The sequence below is a fragment of the Xenopus tropicalis genome, chromosome 3, assembly GCF_000004195.4.
Source record: "Xenopus tropicalis strain Nigerian chromosome 3, UCB_Xtro_10.0, whole genome shotgun sequence".
In the NCBI taxonomy this organism is placed as follows: domain Eukaryota; kingdom Metazoa; phylum Chordata; class Amphibia; order Anura; family Pipidae; genus Xenopus; species Xenopus tropicalis.
Genome location: NC_030679.2, coordinates 111,855,095 through 111,878,150, shown reverse-complemented (window position 1 = coordinate 111,878,150; position 23,056 = coordinate 111,855,095).

The following is a 23,056-nucleotide window of genomic DNA, read 5'->3' as shown; positions in this document are numbered from 1 at the left end:
AGTAGATTATATTTTAAGATATTATACTGCTGCTAATTTTATATAATTGCATACTGATATTGAAGACAACATACCTTCCAACTCTCCCTTATAAATAGTTACTGCAATGGAAAAAAAATGTATTGTGAAGGTGCAGGCTTAAATCTGTGCAGCCCCATATTAAATGTTTTCCTTCAAACATTTCGGTTTGAAGTGATAGAATTACAAAATACACCTGATGCAGGGTTTAAAGGGTAAACCCTTGTGTTTCATTTTGTACCCCCCCGCCAATTTTGCTACGGCATTGGGGGGGGGGGTAAGGGGTGAGGGGGGCTGGTGGTTGGAGGAATTCTTTGTCTGGATTTATTATATTCATTAAATAGAATTCAGCTTCCTGGAGGTGCCCTTGCAGCCATGGGGTAGTTGGGGGTGAGTTTGATTTCCAGGCCATCACTATAGGGCATTTCGCTGTAACAAAAAGGAATACCAGAATTGCTTGCTCTGTCCTTGAAGGGGTTGCTTCTGAGACCTGATTTAACAGGAAAATGAGGGGGTCCAATGGGATTATAAGTGCTAGGGTTTGATTAATAACCTCTGCTCACTTGGACCAAATTCAATATATGCAGGGGCATTGCCATACCAAATGTATATAGTTGGCAGGGGTTTGGTGCATTTGAGACAGATCTTATTTACTGTTGGGTTTATTAAGTGTTGTCTGTGGGGTGTCAAGTTCTGTGAATGTAACAGATTTGGATCATTTTATCCTTAATGCTTATCAGAAATTCAAGGTGATAGTATGGTTTCCGTTATTAGGGCTGGGACATCCTTAACCCATTTACAAATAGCTTGTCTTCGGGGGGTGAGAGAGGGGTGTTCAGTAGTCAGCAGAATTAGGAGATGGGCTTTGTAAGGTATCTTCCACTTGCATATAGATTGTAAGCTTTACGGGACAGGGACCTCCATGCTCTTGTGTCTTTGACTCTTAACTTGTTGCAGCTGTATTTATCTTGTATTTATCTGTATTTATTGTTATACTTTGTATTTATCTTTTATTATCTTAATAACCCCCTGTTTGTATTAATGTATTCTACTGTACAGCGCTGCGTACATAAGTAGCGCTTTATAAATAAAGATATACATACATACATACATACTTGCAAGGGCACAAAATCTAATTGTGTTTGGACAAGCTGGGTTTGGAGGGTATGGCGGATTTAAAGCTACCTAAATTACATAAGTACAAATAAGGGGTATTATTTCCAGTTTAATGGGCTGCCATCTTCTGCTGGCAATACCTGAAGCCTTGTAGGATAAATTGTCAATGACTTTCACAAACCGTATGTAAAGTGAAAGAATATTTGACTGATGTGTATAGCTCTGTACATTAAATTACTTTTTTCATTTTATAAGAGATTTATGTTTTAATATTTTGAGCATAGAAGCTGGGAACATAAGGGCAGCATAAGAAATTCTTTCTTTATCAAAAGCAGGGTTGATATATGGAAAAATTGTCGGATATGGTAACAAAGTAGGAAATACAATATGGCCATCTACTATAAAGTAGAAAAAAAAAACAGATGTACAGATACTGTTAAAATAAAGCAAAAAATAAAGTGATCAAAAATATACACAAGTATATACACACAAATAATACAGTATACAGTATATATGTTCCAACCGAGTCGCACTCCGTATATGTAGCATGCAGTCAATGTATAACAGCATCAGCGTGAGTACTTATCCAATTTGCCACATCTACGTGACGTTTCGGGAATACCACAATCCCTTTCTCAAGCGTGCTGCCGTGGCCATCTCACATCATATAACGCACATTTGTTTGAAGCTCCATGTATAAGCCGAAAACGGTAGTGACGTATTGGGTCACCGTGGAGACAGGACGCAAAGCCAAAGCATCGCATCTACACGGAAGCCAGCTCCTTTTTCATTGCCCCCGCCACTTGTCATTACACGGTGGGGGCAATGAAGTATCGCGTAGTCGCCGCCACCCTCCCCCCCGGAACTGCGCATGTGCGCTGAAACGCGAGGGGGGAAAAGTGCAGGGGCGAGGAGGCTGACCGGGTTGCCTAGGGCGCCTGGTTGGTTTGGCCCACCCCTGCCTGTAGGTTTGTTAACTCTTTTCTTACATGCGTTTTTACCATTTTGTATGTTAGGAGTGCTGAGACAGTCTAGGGGCAGATTCATCAAAGTACGGGTTTGAATCCCGAAATGGGTTAAATTCGGATCAGATACGATAATTTCTGATGATCGGAAATGTTGTGAAAATGCTTACAAAAAAATTGTAATAGTCACGATAATATCATATTGGCAATCTGAAGTCACAAAATTTTCGTATCTGAATGATCATAAATGGCGGAAAAACCTTTGATCTGACTGAATGCAAACTCCCCTGATCCTGGGACTCCGGAGAACGACTGCCTAGTCTGGTGAGACTTTGTTTTGTTGAATTTTTACTTTCAAACACAAAGCTGTGATACATTATTTTGCTGTGGGAAATAAAGCGCAGGCAGGAGCCTGATGATTTTGGTTGCAAACCAGAGTTGCCTGTCTCATCTGTGAAGCCCAGAGTCCCATCCGCTACCGGCTGCTACCTGCTAAATCCCCACAATATATATATATGACTGCAGTGGTAGTAACAGGCTGAGGCCAGCTTCTTAGATTATCATACTGCCACTGGGCCGGTCTGTCCTTGTTCCAGACAAATTAACAGTAACTTGTTTGTTTGCATTCTCCAAATATATTGCCCTGTTCTGTCAGCAAAATCTGAAAACGTGTCAAATTACGTGAGATGCAGCTTTGCAGAGATCCATTACATAAAGGAGAGTCCATATAAATGGCCAAGCTACATCATAGATATTTAGGAGCTGAGTGCAAGGATGGTGTTAAGTGTTGCATGTCCAGAAACAACCACATTTTATATGACTATATGTCATAGAAATGCATACTTTATGAAATGCATACTGTAAACTAAATACACACAATCTGCGTTTACGGGGTAGTTTATCTTATAGTTAACTTTTAGTATTTTATAGAATGACCTGTTCTTAGCACCTTTTCAAGTAGTCTTCATTTTTTATTGTTTTTTAATTATTTGCCTTAATCTTCCTGTCTCATTCCAGATTGTAAATGGGGGTCACAAAAAAAAAAAACAATCACTGTGTGAGGATATTTTAGGAGTTTTATTATTATTTGTATTATTATTATTATTATTATTGGTATTTTATTCATTATGATTCTATTCAGGTCCTCTCCAATTTATCTTCCAGACTCATTCAAACCACTGCAAGGTGTAGTGCAAGGGTAAACTGGACCTTAGCAAACCATATAACTGCTGAAATTGCAAACTATAGAGGTGCTGAACAAAAATATTTCCATTAGCTGGTTGTAACCTATCCCAAACTTTATCATAAGTTACAGTTCTAATTTAATGTTTATGTTTATTGGCCCAATATTTTAGCCTGCCATGATTACCATAAATAAATACCAGTGCTATATGAAGCAGAAGTGCTAATCCTTAGATATTGGGTGGAGGCCTCACTAAGTACAAACCGGATTCCAAAAAAGTTGGGACACTAAACAAATTGTGAATAAAAACTGAACACAATGATGTGGAGGTGCCAACTTCTAATATTTTATTCAGAATAGAACATAAATCACGGAACAAAAGTTTAAACTGAGAAAATGTACCATTTTAAGGGAAAAATATGTTGATTCAGAATTTCATGGTGTCAACAAATCCCAAAAAAGTTGGGACAAGTAGCAATAAGAGGCTGGAAAAAGTAAATTTGAGCATAACGAAAAGCTGGAAGACCAAATAACACTAATTAGGTCAATTGGCAACATGATTGGGTATAAAAAGAGCTTCTCAGAGTGTCAGTGTCTCTCAGAAGCCAAGATGGGTAGAGGATCACCAATTCCCACAATGTTGCGCAGAAAGATAGTGGAGCAATATCAGAAAGGTGTTACCCAGCGAAAAATTGCAAAGATTTTGCATCTATCATCATCTACTGTGCATAACATCATCCGAAGATTCAGAGAATCTGGAACAATCTCTGTGCGTAAGGGTCAAGGCCGTAAAACCATACTGGATGCCCGTGATCTCCGGGCCCTTAAACAACACTGCACCACAAACAGGAATGCTACTGTAAAGGAAATCACAGAATGGGTTCAGGAATACTTCCAGAAACTATTGTCAGTGAACACAATCCACCATGCCATCCGCCATTGCCAGCTGAAACTCTACAGTGCAAAGAAGAAGCCATTTCTAAGCAAGATCCGCAAGCTCATGTCATCCGGACCAAAGAGGACAAGGACAACCCAAGTTGTTATCAACACTCCGTTCAGAAGCCTGCATCTCTGATGGTATGGGGTTGCATGAGTGCGTGTGGCATGGGCAGCTTGCATGTCTGGAAAGGCAGCATCAATGCAGAAAAATATATTCAGGTTCTAGAACAACATATGCTCCCATCCAGACGTCATCTCTTTCAGGGAAGACCCTGCATTTTTCAACAAGATAATGCCAGACCACATTCTGCATCAATCACAACATCATGGCTGCGTAGGAGAAGGATCCGGGTACTGAAATGGCCAGTCTGCAGTCCAGATCTATCACCTATAGAGAACATTTGGCGCATCATAAAGAGGAAGGTGCGACAAAGAAGGCCCAAGACGATTGAACAGTTAGAGGCCTGTATTAGACAAGTATGGGAGAGCATTCCTATTCCTGAACTTGAGAAACTGGTCTCCTCGGTCCCCAGACGTCTGTTGAGTGTTGTAAAAAGAAGGGGAGAAAATGGCCTTGTCCCAACTTTTTTGGGATTTGTTGACACCATGAAATTCTGAATCAACATATTTTTCCCTTAAAATGGTACATTTTCTCAGTTTAAACTTTTGTTCCGTGATTTATGTTCTATTCTGAATAAAATATTAGAAGTTGGCACCTCCACATCATTGTGTTCAGTTTTTATTCACAATTTGTTTAGTGTCCCAACTTTTTTGGAATCCGGGTTGTACATAGAAATATTTATTTTTAATATTGGTATCCCAAACAATTAAACAGTAACAGTAAAACTGATATTTAAATGCATTTCATTGCTAGTCAGAGTAACAGTACAACATGCAAACCAATAGTGTATACATCCATCATCATAATTGCAAAGTACAGTATAAGGGTCCACATTATTTTACTTTATTGTTACACAGTAGCAGAGTCCATTCTATGCTCATTCAGATGTTAAACTATACATCTTTTCTACTGCTAGTGAGTCCTGGGAGTTTCCCTGGGAGTTGCATTTCTACCCTGATACGAAGAATTTCTATAAGATTCTTTCCTTGCTGTCACAGTTCTCTTCTGTGGGAGGCCCATGATACTTTAATCTCCTTACACCCCTCTATCTAAAGGCAGCTCTAAGTAAGGAGCAGAAACAAACAGGTAAGACCTGTGGTGGAAAGAAGAAATTGATGGTGAGATTGTCAGTTCTGTATGTTCCTTTGAATGTTGTGCCTACATCTTTCTCATGAAAGAAAAGATGGTGAAAACCTATTGTATTATTATAGGATACCAGGTTTTGAAGAAACACTGATTTACTGAATATATAGCAATGCTTTTATAAATCAATAGCAAAAGACTAACTCTAGCACAATATTTACTTATTGCATAAAGTTCCTAAAAAGATTTAATGTTCCAGAGTTCCAGAGATCATGCAGAATATGTGCTGTTGTATTTGTGGATTTGTCCATATTTCATTTTTTGTAGACCTGCCTGATATCATTTCCAGTTTAAATTTGTAGACATATATAGAAGGTGTTTATTGCAGCTTAGGTTGGCAGCTGGTGTAATACTGTACCTCTCCAGCTTCAAATGTGGACACAGTTTTGTGTACTGGCTCTCTTTATCCAGAATACTGAAATGTAATTCTGCTTGCATTATTTCTATAGCACCAACATATTCTGCACAGAGTTTTTAAAGGGGGCATTTTTAAAGTTTTTTCACAATTTGGATTTATTTGTGGTAAAAAAAAGACGCAGAACAAATGTTACGACTTTTCTAAAAGTTATTATGTGCCCGACAAGGCAAGGTGCCCCTGCTGCCATGTCACCCGCACCCCCCTAACCCCCTGCAGGGGCACCCGCCCAATGTCCTCCCCTGAGCGTGCGTAATGGAAACGTGTCAGGGGAGGCAAGGGGAACTGACAACAGGGATGGGGTCTGGGCCGACGACCCTGTGTGACAATTTTGAATCCGAATATACTCTATGGGGCCTATTTATTAAAGTACAATCTAGTCTGAATGGAAAGAAGCAAGAAGTCCTGGATGAGCAAGAAGTCCTTCAAGTAATAAATTGTCAGACGCTCCTATTAAAGCAATGTCTATAAATTGTTTGGAACAGTAATTGTCATTGCTCCAAGTGAGAGGAATCCAGAAGATTTATTACAATTGACAGACTCGCAGGTAATTCTTAGCCATAAAGCTGTGCAGTAACTACATTTGCGAGGCCACTGATTCTGAATGTAACAGAGGAAGGCTGGATGTTTATAAGGCTGGATTGTAGTGCAGCTTCATGTTCTATTCTTGTTTTATTTTTTATAATAATTTGCTTTATTATTAATGTAATATTTTTCAAAAACATAGGCATAGGGGCAGATTTACTAATCCACGAATCCACGATTTTCCTTATTTGTCGCAACTTTTTCAGCGCCGTCGCGATTTTATTGTATTTGGCGTGACTTTTTCGTCGTCGCAATTTCTTCGTATTGAGCAATTTTAAACAGGGGAAATAGCAATACCGATTTTTTCGCGTTGGCACCGAAAAAGTTGCGGAAAATATACGAAAAAGTCGCGACGGCGACGGAAAAAATGTGGGACATACGAAAAAGTCGCGACAGCGACGAAAAAGTCGCAAAAATACCGATCATTACGAAAAACGCGTTTGGACACTTTCGGTCCATTCATGGATTAGTAAATCTGCCCCATAGTGTTTTAAATGGCAAGATCCATATCACACACACACATACTGTCTATACATTAAACTGAATGAATACACAGTATGTTCACAAAATTGTCTTCATGTATAACACAGTTTAAGCAAAGTAATAAGAGCTTCATAGTTCACTCCCTGGCTAGTAACCTAAAAAGCAGCCCAGTAAATGCTACGTGTTCATTGGCTGCTGTGGATTACTTTACCTGGAGAAGGTATTGACCTTATTTTAACATTTCCAACCCAAAACAAAGGCACACTTTTTGCTCAGCTATAGGGAGATGCAGTGTGTCGGACATTAAAGAAAAAGTAAAACTTTTTTATTTAAATGTTTAAAATTACTCTGTACAGTCCCCAGAATAACATACCTTTCTCCCTGCGCCCTGATTTATTTAATTTCTCTATGTCAGGCAGTTCAACTACAGTTCTGTTATTGACTTCCTTGTCTAGCATCAAGCTCTGCCCCCTTTTGCTTTCTGAGCACTTCTCACTCTCCCTGACTATGATGACCTCAAAGAGGTGCCTACTGCATGTACAATATTGATTTTAATTGGAGCAGAGGCAGTGAGCATGCCCAGTAGGCACCTCTTTGAGGTCATCATAGTCGGAGAGAGAGTGAGAAGGAGTGCTCAGAATGCAAAAGTGGGCAGACCTTCACTAGACAATAAAAGGACTACTTATCCTGTAATAAGGGCAGAAGGTTAATGCAGGCAGAATAGGTATGTGCTCAGTGCTCCCTACCATTGTGCCCTAGGCATGTACCTCTTCTGTCTACTGTAAGTTCCAGCCCTGGCAGATGGGAGGTAGCATGGAGAAAAAAAGAAGGAATGAAATGATACTATCGTGAGCTGACATTTAAAAATTCCTACAATATAACGTGAGCCACAATATATATATATATATATATATATATACAAAGATACCTGACGATTAGAATAATCAGCAATGAATACACATTTTCAGCTCCTGTACCATGTTATAATTATTTCTATACCAGTGTTAACTTTCACATATGTAAATGAATATTCTTGAAACCAAGTAAAGGTCTGAGCTTTCAGTATGTCCTACTTGATTTCCCATTATCATTATCTTAATAAAATAATTTTGCCTTTCTCTGGATCAACACCCCTGAAATTAGCACACAGAGGGCTATTACATTTGTTCTCAGCCTAAATAACAGTGTAATTATTTTATAATAAGGCAAGCTCAAAGTTTACTGTATAATTAAAAAAATGTCATATGTAATTAAGGGTGTTTCTGCAGTCCATTTCATTTTGTTTTGTGTTGAATAATGTACAATTTAAAGGTGTACAACACTATCAGTAAAGAAAAACAACAAAATCAACAATGAAACATATAAACTAACAAGAATGCTGCAGTCAAAAATAGCCCATTCTCATTTAAAGGGATCCTCCAACCATAATGTAATTTTTGCATGGTAAATAAAAATATGATTTCAAGCATGATTCTAAATGTGATTCTTACTTTCCCATTTACATTAATAATTATTAGTAATGCAATTTCTATTGAAGTCTGTATCTGTCTACCTAGTGAAATCAGACAGGGCTCTCCCAAAGCGGGCTGAAAGCTAGTTAATTCATTTTAACAATGGAACAGTTTGTAGTTCAAGGGGGCATTTTTTTCACCCATCTCATTGGGTTAAATGTCTTAGGGTGTATGTGCCTAGGGGTCAATAATTTTTATTATACATTGACACTAATATATTAAACAACAACCACTATTTTCATTTTACTAGGTTTTTTGGTCGTGATTTGACTTGCTCATAATGTTTTAATTATTGCATACAGCTGCACAATTCCTTGGGTATATTACTGTGGTGTCTGATCCTCTGGACATATGGCAATGTCCTATAAAGCACACAATATAGGAAATGGAGACTGCACACATGAAAATTATGACTGGGAAGCTTATCCCATTTATTCTGCCAGTGAACTACACAAACTCATTACTATATTTAGCACATGCTTTTCATTGGTATCAGATACACATTTTCTTTTCTTGTATGTTTTACTTTGGCCTGAGTCTTATTCACCTCAACGATCTGTAATATTGAATAAAGAGGAGATACCACCAGTAAGAAATGGCTTAATATTTGAGTGGAGAATGATTTTATCCTGAACAAAGTATATCATTTCAGAACATCTCCTTGAATGTAAAGTCCAAGAGCTGCAATCAGATTTAAATGCAAAATAAGGTCTAATTGAAGAAGTGGTAAGACATAAATATCTAAGAAGTTTATTGATGCAGAGTCAATTTGTATTGCAGTATGCGATGATCCATTTTTATTGCTCCAACAATCACTTTCCATAGACAGGCTCTCAAGATTTACACCCCACTTTTGTCAGGTCTTAAGCAATAAAAAGAAGTTTAGATCATGTGCTAAGCAATGATATTTGATGCCAAATTATTATCATTGGGATTTCTAAACAACTGCCACTGGTATATTTATGTAATAAATAGGTTAAAGAGTTTAAGATATCAGGGTATAAACTACACTCTAAAGCTAATTAGGGGCTGGCATAGAAAACCAGGTGGCAGTGAGGGATGGACAGAAACATTTCTTTTTTTCAGATTAACATAGGGCCATACAATAGGGACAGTCAACCTCAGCTATTCATATTCTAACCCTTACTTTCCAAAGGGTCTTTAGACCTTATGGCTAGGGAGGGCCCCTTTCTATTAGTATTGTTGAAGCCTCGCTCAGGGTTTTATCAGAGCAATTTTCAGGGCAGGCTTAAGCGTGATGGCCACACAGCCATCCCCTAGGTCTGCAGGGCAGATTCCCAATTTATCCACTGCACCATCAAAATCCCAGATGAGAAAAAAAATATAAAAAGCATAAAAGAGAGACACACAGTTCATATTTTTTCTTTTATATTACCCCGCCCAGTGCAAAGGGACAGTATACTGGATACATGCAAAAGCCATTTATGTTTCTCTTACCCTTCAATTTGTTTTCACCTTCTTGCTTGTAATTGGATTTTTAAGGTCACAAGTACTGTTTCCAATGGTTTCATTTATTTCTTTTCATACCAAATATATTTAAAATACATTTTACATAAGTAATCGTTTTGAAATATTCCACTTTTACTAATGTTTGGAGCAAAGGAATCCTAAAAGGTGATTCTTGCTACTTATCGGCCAGCATTTTGTGTTAATTCTTTTTTTTAGCTGGAAAGTTCCGGCACGTCTTTGCATAATTTCCCTCTGCTCCAAAGAATTATTTCTTAATGAGATTGTTTTTTTTTTCATATATTATTGCATACACCCACCATCTGCGAATAATGTATCCACACTAATCCCCCTAGACTTAACACTGAAAAGAAAGCAGTAAGTGCTGTTTTGACTCATTTTTTGTGTTTTTGTGTGTTTAGATCTATAGATTAGATAGATTTTACACACCTCTGCTTTTAGTGTAAACATCTTCACTGATGCAAATAAGACAAAAGAATGAACTATCACTTAGTTTTATGAGAAGCAATTATCATCACAGAATAGTAGATGTTTAAAGAAAATGATACATTAAAATGGCAGTTGCCTTGGCAACAGAAAAGCTGTATGCTTGCTAACAATTTTTAGAATGAAATGTTTGGCTTTTCTTTAATTGCTAAATGGGAGAACAGTTATTAAAATGCTATTAGCCATAAATTAGGAAAAATTGGAAATAAGGTATTCTTTTTTACTATTATTGCAGCTGAAAAAGAATCGGACAACAGAGAAGTAGTAGGCTAAATCAGGGCAAGTTTATTAAATGATAAAAAGATACATTTGCCCAGGGCCCACCAGGAAAGGGAACCCACCAACAGACTTCATCTCGTATAACTTGTAATAGAGGCATCCCGAGAGATGGAAAACCCCTCATTTTAACCAACTAAACAAGCTCTACAGCATGTATTTTTGACTTATTCTTTTGTAACATATGTTCCTAAGGGATATTTCTAGCCAGATATCTTAACAGGAGATTTCATGATTGTTTATCCACTCTCATAGCTGTTCATTCAGGGTTGCACACACTAGGGAAGCATGTCTACTTTAGTGGGCCAAGGGAATTTCCTTATTGCCTGCCTTATTATTTTGAAGTTTATCTGCTTGAGGGTAGTTCTATCACAAATCCCTTGAGGCAGTTGAGGCTGCTAACCAGATCTTTGCCCTGGCCCACTGGTACCTTATCAGCAAAGGAAAGGTAAAAACTAAGTAAGCTTTATCAGAAAGGTCTATGTAAATACAGCCATAAGCACTCGCAGAAACGCTGCACTAAGTTCTCTGTCAAAAGAAACACAGGATTTCTTGTCTCCTTTTTTTGTAAACATTTTCTTAGGGTATCTGACTTCCTCCCTAAGAAAAATCCTTCACTCCCCGGTCCAGAGTCTATGTAGTTCTCTCCTCTCTCCTCTCCCCCCTCTCCTGCTCCCCCTCCCATTAGAATTTATAAAACTCTCTCCCCCCACCCTAAGAATGTGTAATCTGAACGGCTAAACTGCTAGCAGGAAGCTACGAAGAACAAAGTAAAATGACAGCTGCAATCTTAAACAAAAAGAAAAAAGCGTTCAGGGCTCTTTACTTAGGTATGGTAATGCCAGAATAAATATATTGTTCTAGGTGGCACTAATGTGGCGATTCTATTGGCAGTAAAATGCCAAAATGACTTTCCTTCTTCTTTAAAGTGGCCTTGGTCAGAATGACTGTATCATAAGAAGTACATCAAAAGAGACATATAAAACGCCAACCACACCAGCCATGCCAACTTTACGATTTTACGATTACCCCCTCCTCTCTAGAAACACACAAGCTTGCAGATCTCAAGGCTGACAAATCTTCTCACAGAATTATTGCAGCCAAATTAAAAGCACCAAAAAGTCAAGGCGCGACAAGGGCTCAAAGCCTATAATGTTTATGAACCTTCAGGTCCTTAATCATAGGCGCCAATACTGTCACATTATGCAAATAAATAGTATGCACTATATATCACATGTTAAGATCAGCTAATAGCATTTCTAATGTATAGAGAACAAATACCTTGAATTTACTAGAAACCATCTATATCCCATCTCTTATTTAACTTTTCGGCATTGTAGCATGAAAACCCAGAAGGCTTTACCATGGTTTAAAATTGCAAGCATATACCCTTTTCTAACAAAATAACTTTCTCCATCACTTCCATTAGAAAGTATTGTGTATTGTGTTTAGTTATGTGTATAGTATTGTGTTTAGTTTTTTTTAGTATTGTGTTTAGTTATTGAGGCCACATTTTGCCTCCCGGTGCATTACTAGAAGCACACCCAGCACCAAGTAATGTAAGAGAGTATACAATGGGGTAGTTGAGATGAGCCAGTGTACTGAACATAGGCTATAGACAACTGTAGAAAAAGTAAAATATGTTATTGAAAAGGAATCACAGTGAAACTCATAGATATGAGGCAATGTAATAAAAGTAATCAATGAGCAAAATAAGCATAACAGCAAAATTATTTCCTTATGCACAACATTTTATCTTTAACTGGGAAAGCATAGGGCTGAAGGTAATACTGATTTATTTTGCAGATTATATAAGTACAAACATGTAGGCCATAGGCTATGAAAAGCTGTTATAGGAGTCAGATAAAGGTTACATTGTAGCGGTGGAGGATGCAGACTGGCAAAAATCTGTCTCAAAGAGTAATCCAAACAGACAGAAAGGTGGCCTTGCATGTTATAATTGGAGTGTGCCTCGTCTCTTCCTTCACAAGTAGAAATCACTATTTATATGTACCGTGCCACCTGACTCACAGATGTTATTCGAGTTGAAATGATAAGAAAAATCTAACAACAAGGTAATCTGAAATATAATCTAAAATAGTTACTCGTGTTACAATGGTTAGTTTCATCCTTGTTACTGTAAGTGGGTTTTTTTGCAGCACTTATAGTTGCTGAGATGCTCTTTCTGCTGTTTGACAGGGAAAACATGAAGATAACAGCTGACTGTCAGTCCTAATGTTTGTATTTGTACCTGCAGATGTATTTAGGTTCTACTGAGAGGCATCAGTTGTGATTTATATGAAGAGATCTACTTAACAAGAGAATTCTAAATTACCTATTGCTGGCCTGATACAACATCCAGGTTAAGGTAGACCAGAGAAAATATGCTAGGAAAGGAAGCTCCCCTGTGTTTTTGAGAGTGTTCACTACATTTGGGAAAATCACCATAGGAATGGAAAAAATAAATCATTAGGATTAGATAATTAAAGGGAAACTAATACATAAAACATACACAGCTGACATGACATAACCTTTTATAGTAAGCATATTAAAATTAGCATTGTACCTTTAAATAGACTGGATAAAGGCATTTTTGTTTTGTTTGTGTGCCTACACATTAAGCTGAGTTTTACTCAGCTTATTTACAAGTGTAAATAATGTCTAGAACTGCGGCAGTAATGAACTACTGTTTGAAATGAAAGATGTTTGGAGGATAACAATTTTGCTTCCTACACCTGCCTTCCTATTACTTTTCTATGAGGCTTTTACTTTAAAAAAATACCCATTTCTGTCACAGTTGTCGCATTCTCATCCGAGCTCACTGTAGTTGGTAACCAATTTTTCCTATGATGGCTGCATGTAATCTACCAGTATTTTTTGTTGTTCCTTATAATTATTCTTTCACATAAAAATGCATCTAGATACTACATTATAATGAATTATACTCTAAATTCCAGGTATCTGAGCAGCCCACTTAAACATCTTAAACTGCACCCCCATATACACTGTGCCTAAAGATACTATAAAAAAAAAGCACAATCCGGACCTTAATGGCCTATCACTAATTTAGACATATGAAAAACAGTATTTCTAAAGAAGAAGAGGGGGTGATCACTAACAAAGCAGTTTTCACATGCTTATTATTTAAATTTGAAACATCACTCTTAAAATAACAATTAATTCTTGAGGTGCCTGCAAACACATTCCTATTAAATACTAGGGATGCACCGAATCCAGGATTTGGTTCGGGAATCCATGGTCCCGGCTGAACCCAATTTGAATCCTTAAATGTGACTTTCTGCCGCATAAACGCGGAGTTGTTTCTACACCTTCTGTGCCTTAGTTCACACAAGCAAATTAGTATTCCTTTTCAGTTCAGTATTCGGCCGAATCTTTTACAAAGGATTTGGGGTTCGGCCAAATCCCAAAATAGTGGGTTTGGTGTATCCTTACTAAATGCAGTAACAATTGTAACTGGTTTATAAAAAATAGTAGCAGCAACTGTGAAAAAAAATTCACAATATATTACAATGAGCATTTCAGATGTTGGTCACCCAGCTTGAAAACCTGTGGATTCAAACATCTCTAGAAACACTAAACATTTCCAGTGCACATTTTAAAAACTATGGAACGAGACGGGTTAAATGTAGATATAGCGTAAGTAGCCTTTGCATGGTTTAAGAGCAGGTGTGGATTAAGTGGTGTTCTATGGTGAGTACCTTTTTATTGCATTAATTACTATCTAATGGCATTTATATGAGTTTTATGCTTCATGTTTCATTTATGTGTTGAAGACACTAAATGAGCACTGTATAATTATAAATTATTGGGTGGTTTAAAATTACATGAGATTTTTAAAATGTAATAATGGTTGGGTCAGAGGGTTACGTGTGGGGACTGGGGGATATGTGAAACTTATGGTAAACTGACTGATTAAATGATTGATATAAACTGTATGAAGAGCAGAAGAGATGCATGTTCTTCGGATGAATTTACCTGGGACTATAGGCAAACTAATAAATATTTAGGGATGCGTAACCTAACCGAAAAAGAGAACAACTGCTATATATACATATACTGTATAATTATAAGGACTTCTCTGGAAAGCTTTGGTAGCCTCTACAAACGAAAATGTAACCTTCTTCCCTTGGCTGGAACTCACTATTGGCGAATTGTTTTACAACACTTCTGCAAAATTTTGCCGCAAAAAAATTCAAGTGGCGTAAAAAAAAAAAAAAGGCGTTATCGCATCAAAAAAAATGCATCCATTGGAAAAGTTGCACAGTACCTGCGTTTTACGAATTTTTCGCCGTTTTGTGAATTTTTTCACAAAAGACACAAGGGCTCATGTATGTCTACAAGTTCAGTTGTGGTCCCTGCACTTGCCCCGTAGTCAGTTGCAAGTAAAACCATTTTCATTAAAGGTACTTTTTGCACTAGGCTCTCCTCCTATTTGCAACCACAATGACACTGAAATTCTGGGGAAAAAATACTGCATTGTGGGTAAAAATTATGGTGATTGCCCTCAAAATTGCACTTTGCTCTCTGCACTTACGGAGACATTTGTGCTATTGTTTTAAGTTGCCACTCATCTGATTTGGAGGCATATCTTTAAAAGAACATTGTTTTATTGCTCTCATAAGCTTGCTCATGCTAGTTAAACTCCTCCTGGCAATAAATGTTAACAGTGATGTTGGATTTTATTTAATATTGAGTTTAAAGAATGTGTTAATGGATCAAGCTGATTGTCAGGAATTGGAATAAAAATGTGTAAAAAGAATTGGGAAGGCTTACCGTTAAGTAAAGTAACTTATACAGATAAAGTAACACATCTATTTATATATGTACTCTGGGGGCTGGTTAACAAAGAGAGGTGTTAAGTGATATGAGTAGTGCTATTAAGTTAATATGATATAATCGCTGTGATGTGTCACTATGTGATTTAAAAGAAGTTAATAAGCAGAGTACAGTGTATTCAATAATTCAAGATATTAAAGTATGTTTTTGATTCAGTTTTCTCCATTTCTTGTAAAAATATGCATTTCCTGTTTACTGGCACTGAAATACTGAAACACCAAACTCCCAAGTCCGTCTCCCTAACTAATCCTGCAATACATCTGAATCATTCAGACCTGCTTATTGACTCGATGATGATAAGTGTTAATGACAAGGTTACATTAAATTGCCTGTAACTTGATTGTTTGCTGTTTTAATAGCACAGTTGTTTATATTTCTAGTAAAGACTCATAGAAAGATCAATTGCGTACAAGCAGATACACTTAATTATTCCTTCTCTGGAATACAGACTGTAATCTTATAGCAACAGAAGTACCTTGGGGGATTATTTGTGCTGAAAGTTTATAGTAAACACCATTTCTAAGGGACACTGTATACAGCTTGTTAAACTTCCAGTCATATAAATAGGCTAATAGGTAACAGACATAAGACTGCAGAGAATACTTGTCCCTTTTAGAGGAATGGTTTATCATTAATATAGTATACTAATTAAAAATAATTTGAAAGCTTTGTAGAACTAAAAGCAGACCCGTCAAAGATACCAAAGAATCTACCCCCATGGGCTTCTCTAAGCACATTGCTCTGAAAATACCATGACAAATGATTACATCACATAGTACAATAAATGCATTTCTGTCTGCTGACATCACATAGCATTTTATATGACAGTCAGCTAGCTTGCATTAATAGAACTTTTTGGCTGTAGCAGCAAGGTCCCATAAAGGATTTTGTAGTAGTAATTTCTAATGAGTTTGTAACTAATCACTAGGAAATTAGCGTAATTATGATACTAGTGATGTAACAGTCTACAAGCCACAAGTTCAGTAACTCATGAAGCAGAGATAGCTTATACAGTATTTTGTTGTCTGTATCACCATTACATGAGTAGGTTCTCTGTCAGTTCTTAAAGAATACAATATCACTGAACTCCTGTATAATTTTCTCTGGTAGCACAGAAAGATTATTAAGCTGTTATAAACTAATGTTGTCCTGATGGGCCATTCCGGTTATACTCCTTTCTACATCTTTAAATATCTAAATTTTGCACTGGGAATGGTGGTTTCAATTGCTCCATCTTTCATAGTAACATAGTAAGTTAGGTTGAAAAAAGACATACTTCCATCACGGTTAACCACAATGCCTCTCTAATTTGCAGCAGAGGGGAAAAAAATCCTTCCTGATTCCAAGATGGCAATCGGACCAGTCCCTGGATCAACTAGTACTAAGAGCAATCTCCCATAACCCTGTATTCCCTCACTTGTACTGAGAGCTTTCTCCCATAACCCTGTATTCCCTCACTTGCTAAAAAGCCATCCAGCCCCTTCTTAAAGCTATACAGTATAATGTATCAGCCAGCACAACTGATTTGGAGAGAGAATGCCACATTCATGTGCCATGGATAATGAGAAATATCAGTGGACAATAGCCAATAGGAAAAAAGGAAATAATCACTTTAAAGAAAGTTCATTTCATCTTGTTAAGTCGGTGAGATAAATAGAATGCAGTGGAACTGAATTGAATGGAAGGTTCCATTATTAAGGAATGTTCAGACACTTTTAATGTTTAGTCTAATTGATTCTGGAAATTATATTTGACAAGAAATATTTCAGTATTTTAACTCATTATCTGTAAGTGCTTATAAAGGCTATACTTAAACCTTGGCATACTCAATATAGAAAAGAGACACTGCTTATAATAGTCTAAATTGGTGTAATTTTATAAAATCAGTTATCAATTTTTGTAGAGTATTCAAGACGATAGCAGACCGGTTACATAGAAAAAACAGAAGGAATAAATTGAACATAGTCAATCAAACCCAAAGAAAAACTAAGCCATTACTGAATAATACAGAACATGTATCTCAGCCTGTCATAACATTTTGTCTTAAACCACCAGAGATGTACTTCTCTGGAATTCTCATACACTCACACAGCCACTGTCATGTTAAAATTCAGTATATCTCTAAAAGACCCCCTAACTGCAAGATTACTGTACTTTACTGTGCTTGCCTGTGTGCTTACAGTAGGGTTTATTTTTCCACAAAACAAGTATGAAACCAGAAACATGCGCTGCCCTAGTTGTCATTAGAGCACAAATGCAGAGCTATGTTCAAGCCAAAAGAATAAAATTGTACCTGCAGTACAGTATTACCATTAAAAAGTGGGGCAGATGCCAGAGGTTGTACAAATGTAGCAATATTTTAGCTGAATATGTAAAAAAAGAACCAGGCAATTCCCTTGAAGGTCTGAAACTTCAACTGAATAAAACTTTTGAAAATGCTCCATTTATTTTTTGGTTATTCAAAATTAATTTCATGGTAGCATCGGGGCCATCATATTTGACTGACTTGCACCATAATGCTCATGAAATTCATATATATATATATATATATGTGTATATGTAAAAAATGCTGATGCACACCAGGAAAATTTAATCAAAAAAAGATACTTATTTTATTTAGATCAAAATAAAATAAGTATCTTTTTTTGATTAAATTTTCCTGGTGTGCATCAGCATTTTTTACATATTTTCATTGTTTATCTGATTTGCACCCAGGTTGTAATCTCTATAAGTGTGTGCCTCAACCTTTTTCTATATATATCTATATATATATACATTTCTGTGTTTTGCCATTGGCGTATTTTTTTTGACATGCGTCATTTCCACGTTTCGCAAATTTATCACGACTTCACAAATTTCAGAGTTTTGCAAATTTTTCGGCAAAGCAAAACGGGACAGATTCGATATGTCCGTACCGTACTGCAGTTTGATTTTTTTTGTGCTAAATTGCATGAATTCAAACTGGCCTTTCCAAAACTGGAATGTTCAATATGTATTAAGTGCAGGGTCAGACTGGGGGTGCAGGGCCCACAGAGGCTTCTGCCTCAGGGGCCCCTGCACCCCTCAATGGCCCCCGCCGCCTTCACACCCCCCCTGCAGGGGCCCCCAACACCTGTCCTCCCCCGAGCACACCTAAATTAAACTTACCTGAAGCATTGTGGGAGGGAGACCGGCAGATCAGTGGGGCGCCCTGCGGGGATTGAGTCTGGGCCACCAGGGCCCACCATGTTTTTTCCCAGTGGCCCAGACCAACGCTGATTAAGTGCAAAAATTTGAAAAGCTTGAAAATACAATTTTGCCATCTAAAGCTTGAGATGTTCATGCGGAAGTTATTTGGAGTTGTTCTAGGCAAAATGTAAACAATTTTTTCAATTTGAGAATTTTGTTTGACAGTATGTAGACCCAAGAATAGAAAACAAATTTGATGTATTTAAGTTTTTTCCCTGGTTTTATGTGATGGATTTTTTTCCATTCAAATTTTTTTTATAAATAAGCAAGTATTTGAGTAAAATTTCAAGTTTATTCAAATATTAAACATGAAAAAAATATTTTGAAAAATAAGTCTCCCTATCTGTTCTATTAAGAGCTAATTAAATCAATATTTGTTGCTGCTCACAGGATTCACATTGTTAAAGCTTCTCTGCAGCTGCCATACAACGCTGTTGTAATAAATTTACCGGTGCGGCGGGGCCGCCCGCCGCGCCGCCCGTCTTGCCGGCCTGCTGCTAGTGCGCGCGCCGCGCGCCTTCTTCCTATTTAAAGGCGCAGGCGCGCTGACGGATGACGTCATGACGCATGGCGCATGACGTCAGCGCGCAATGGCGCCAAATTTGAATTATTTAAGGGCCTTTCTTTTGCTACTCATTGCCCGTGATAGGTTTTTACTCCTGGTGCCTGTTTTGTGCTTTATGCGTCCTGTTGCTCCTGTTTTGACCCTGCCTGGCTTTGACGACTCTGATTTCTGTATCCTGATCCGTGCCTGTCCCTGACTACTGTTTCTGCCTCATCCTTCTGTTTGATTATCCGGTTTGACCCATTGCCTGCCTGACGATCCTAGTTATCTGCCCGCCTCGACCCAGCCTGTCTGACCACGTATTTGCCTACTCCTATCTGTACCGTGACCATTGGCCTTAAGACTTTCTACCGTCGTGCCCCATTGCTAGCCAGAACTCCTGCTCTGCACCTCTCGTATAAGTCCAGGTGGCATCCGAGTAGCTGAGGGCTCCTCCCAAAGCCAAAGGCGGTCACGCTACTGGTGAAGCACGAGCCGAGACCAGGGTGTTTGGCACTTGTTCTGGTATTGGGTGCCGACCGTGACATTATCACGGGCCATGGAAGACTATGGTCACAAAGCCGCTGCTGCTCCATCTGCCTCCTCCACCACTGAAGCGTTGCTGACCACCTTGCTTCAACGCCTAGAGGAACAGGAGCAGAAACAAAACTATCTCCTGCAGGGTTTCCATAATCTGACCCGTAAACTGGAGACCCCACAGCAGCGGCCCAGTTCTGGTTCTTCTCCTCCGGGAGGTTCTGCTAACTTGTGGGGTAAAACCATTAGGCCCCAAGAACCTAAGATTGCCTTCCCTGAAAAATTCTGTGGGGATCGATCCAAATTTTTTACATTTAAAGAGGCTTGTAAACTATATCTCAGTTTCTTTCCTCATTCATTCTCTACTGATGAGGAGAAAGTAAGATTTGTAATGACCCTCCTTCAAGGTGACCCTCAGATTTGGGCCCTCAGATTGTCCACCTCAGACCCAGCCCGTTCCTCCTTAGATAGTTTCTTTGACTCCATGGCGATTCTCTACGATGACCCGGATCGTGCATCCACTGCCGATGCCGCGATTCGTAGGCTTCGTCAGGGGAAACGGGATGTAGAGGTGTATTGTACTGAATTCCGTCGGTGGGCAGTAGAAACTGGCTGGAATGACATGGCCTTACGCAGCCAGTTTCGTATAGGCCTGTCTGAGTCTATCAAAGATAGTCTGGTCAACTACCCCCTGTCTTCTAACCTGGATGACCTCATGTCTTTAGCCATCCAGGTAGATAGGAGACAGAGGGAAAGAAGGGGTGAGAGGAATTCCTCTCTTCGTTCTAATTTTTTCAGCTCTTCCAAAGCTGTATCTAATTTTGAATGTGCTGGGCCCTCCGTACCTTTGCCTCAGGAAGAACCCATGCAATTGGGCATTTCTCACTTATCTCCTGAGGAAAAGGCTCGCAGGCGTACTCAAGGGTTGTGTATATACTGTGGGGAAAAAGGTCATTTCCTAAATCAATGTCTTAAGAGGCCGGGAAACTCCCAAGCCTAAATGGAGAAGGGGAGCTCCATTTGGGTGCAGGTGTTTTCTCTCCCCTATCTGCCTCTAGGATTTTGATTCCGGTCAAATTAACATGGCCCATGGGTTCGGTCAAGGTATCTGCTTTTGTAGACTCGGGGGCAGAGGGGAATTTTTTGGATGCTGCTTTTGCAGCCAAATTTGGTGTACCTTTACTTCCTTTAAGTGCCCCCATGAAAATCATGGCAGTAGATCAAAGACCTTTAGGATCAGGATTGGTTTCTGAGAAAACTTTGTCTCTTTCTCTGAGTATAAATTCTCATTGCGAAAAGCTAGCACTATTCATCATAAAGGGTGCCACCTCTCCGCTCATTTTAGGATTGCCGTGGCTCCAAGCTCATAACCCCACAATTGACTGGGCATCTGGGAAAATTATTCAGTGGGGACCTAACTGTAGGGGTTCGTGTATTTCCCCTATAATGGCAGTCACGTCCCTGGAGGGGTTACCTGCAGCTTATAATGACTATATTGATGTATTCTCAAAGAAAGCTGCCGAGACACTACCACCTCATAGGCATTATGACTGTCTAATTGACCTAATTCCCGGCTCTACTCCCCCCAGAGGCCCAGGCAATGAGAGAGTATATTTCTGAGAATCTAGAAAGAGGGTTCATTAGGCCCTCAAATTCCCCTGCCGGTGCTGGATTCTTTTTTGTGGGCAAGAAGGACGGAGGTCTTCGCCCATGTATTGACTATAGGGGGCTTAACAAGATTACTATTAAGAACCGCTATCCCCTTCCACTAATCTCTGAGCTCTTTGATCGCGTTAAGGGTGCTAGCATCTATACTAAACTTGATCTTAGAGGTGCTTACAATCTCATTCGTATCAGGGAAGGGGATGAGTGGAAAACCGCTTTTAACACAAGGGATGGCCACTACGAATATTTAGTTATGCCTTTTGGTCTTTGCAACGCTCCTGCAGTGTTCCAGGAATTTGTCAATGATATTTTCCGGGACCTACTAGGGGTGTTTGTAGTAGTCTACTTGGACGACATTCTAATTTTCTCCTCTAACCTAAGTGACCATCGTAGTCATGTTAAAGAGGTGTTACGAAGATTAAGGGAGAATAATTTGTACGCAAAACTCGAAAAATGCACCTTTGAGGTTAATTCCGTTCAGTTTTTGGGGTTCCATATTTCCAGTAAGGGTCTAGAAATGGATCCAGAGAAAGTAAGAGCTGTTCTTGACTGGACGCAACCTCTTTCCTTACGTGCTACCCAACGGTTTTTAGGTTTCGCCAACTATTATCGTCAGTTCATTAAGAATTTCTCCCTGATTGTGGCCCCTATCACTGACCTTACTAAGAAGGGAGCAGATCCTAGCTTGTGGTCCTCTGAAGCTGTGCAAGCATTTAATCTTCTTAAGAAAGAATTTGTGTCTGCCCCCATTCTCCGTCATCCAGATACTGCCCTCCCCTTCATTGTTGAGGTTGATGCCTCTGAGGTTGGGGCAGGGGCGGTTCTCTCTCAAAGGCACCCTTTAACTAGCAAACTGCATCCCTGTGCATTTTTCTCTAGAAAATTTTCCCCTTCTGAAGCCAACTACGATATTGGTAATAGAGAGCTGTTAGCAATTAAGTGGGCCTTTGAAGAATGGCGGCACTTACTGGAGGGGGCTAAAGATGCTGTGTCTGTGTTTACAGATCATAAAAATTTATTATATATTGAGTCGGCCAGACGGTTGAACCCTAGACAGGCTAGGTGGGCTCTATTCTTTTCCAGGTTTAATTTTTCTATCACTTATAGGCCTGGCTCTAAAAACACTAAAGCTGATGCACTCTCTAGGAGTTTTGAAGCTAATCCTCCTGACCCTAGGGAGTGCATACCCATTATCCCGGGTGAATTGATTGTGGCAGCTCTGGGGGTTGATCTCACCAACCTTTTGTCCACAGTTCAGTCTTCTGCCCCAGTTGGGACTCCCTCCGGGAGGCTATTTGTTCCTGAAAATCTCAGAGAACAGGTGTTAAAAGAAGCTCACGATTCCAAAATGGCGGGGCACCCTGGCATTGCCAAGACCGTGTCTCTCCTGTCTCGTAGTGTTTGGTGGCCCTCTCTCACTCGAGATGTCAAAGCCTTTGTTAATTCATGTTCTGTCTGTCAAAGATCTAAGTCTTCTAGAAACCTTTCACAGGGAT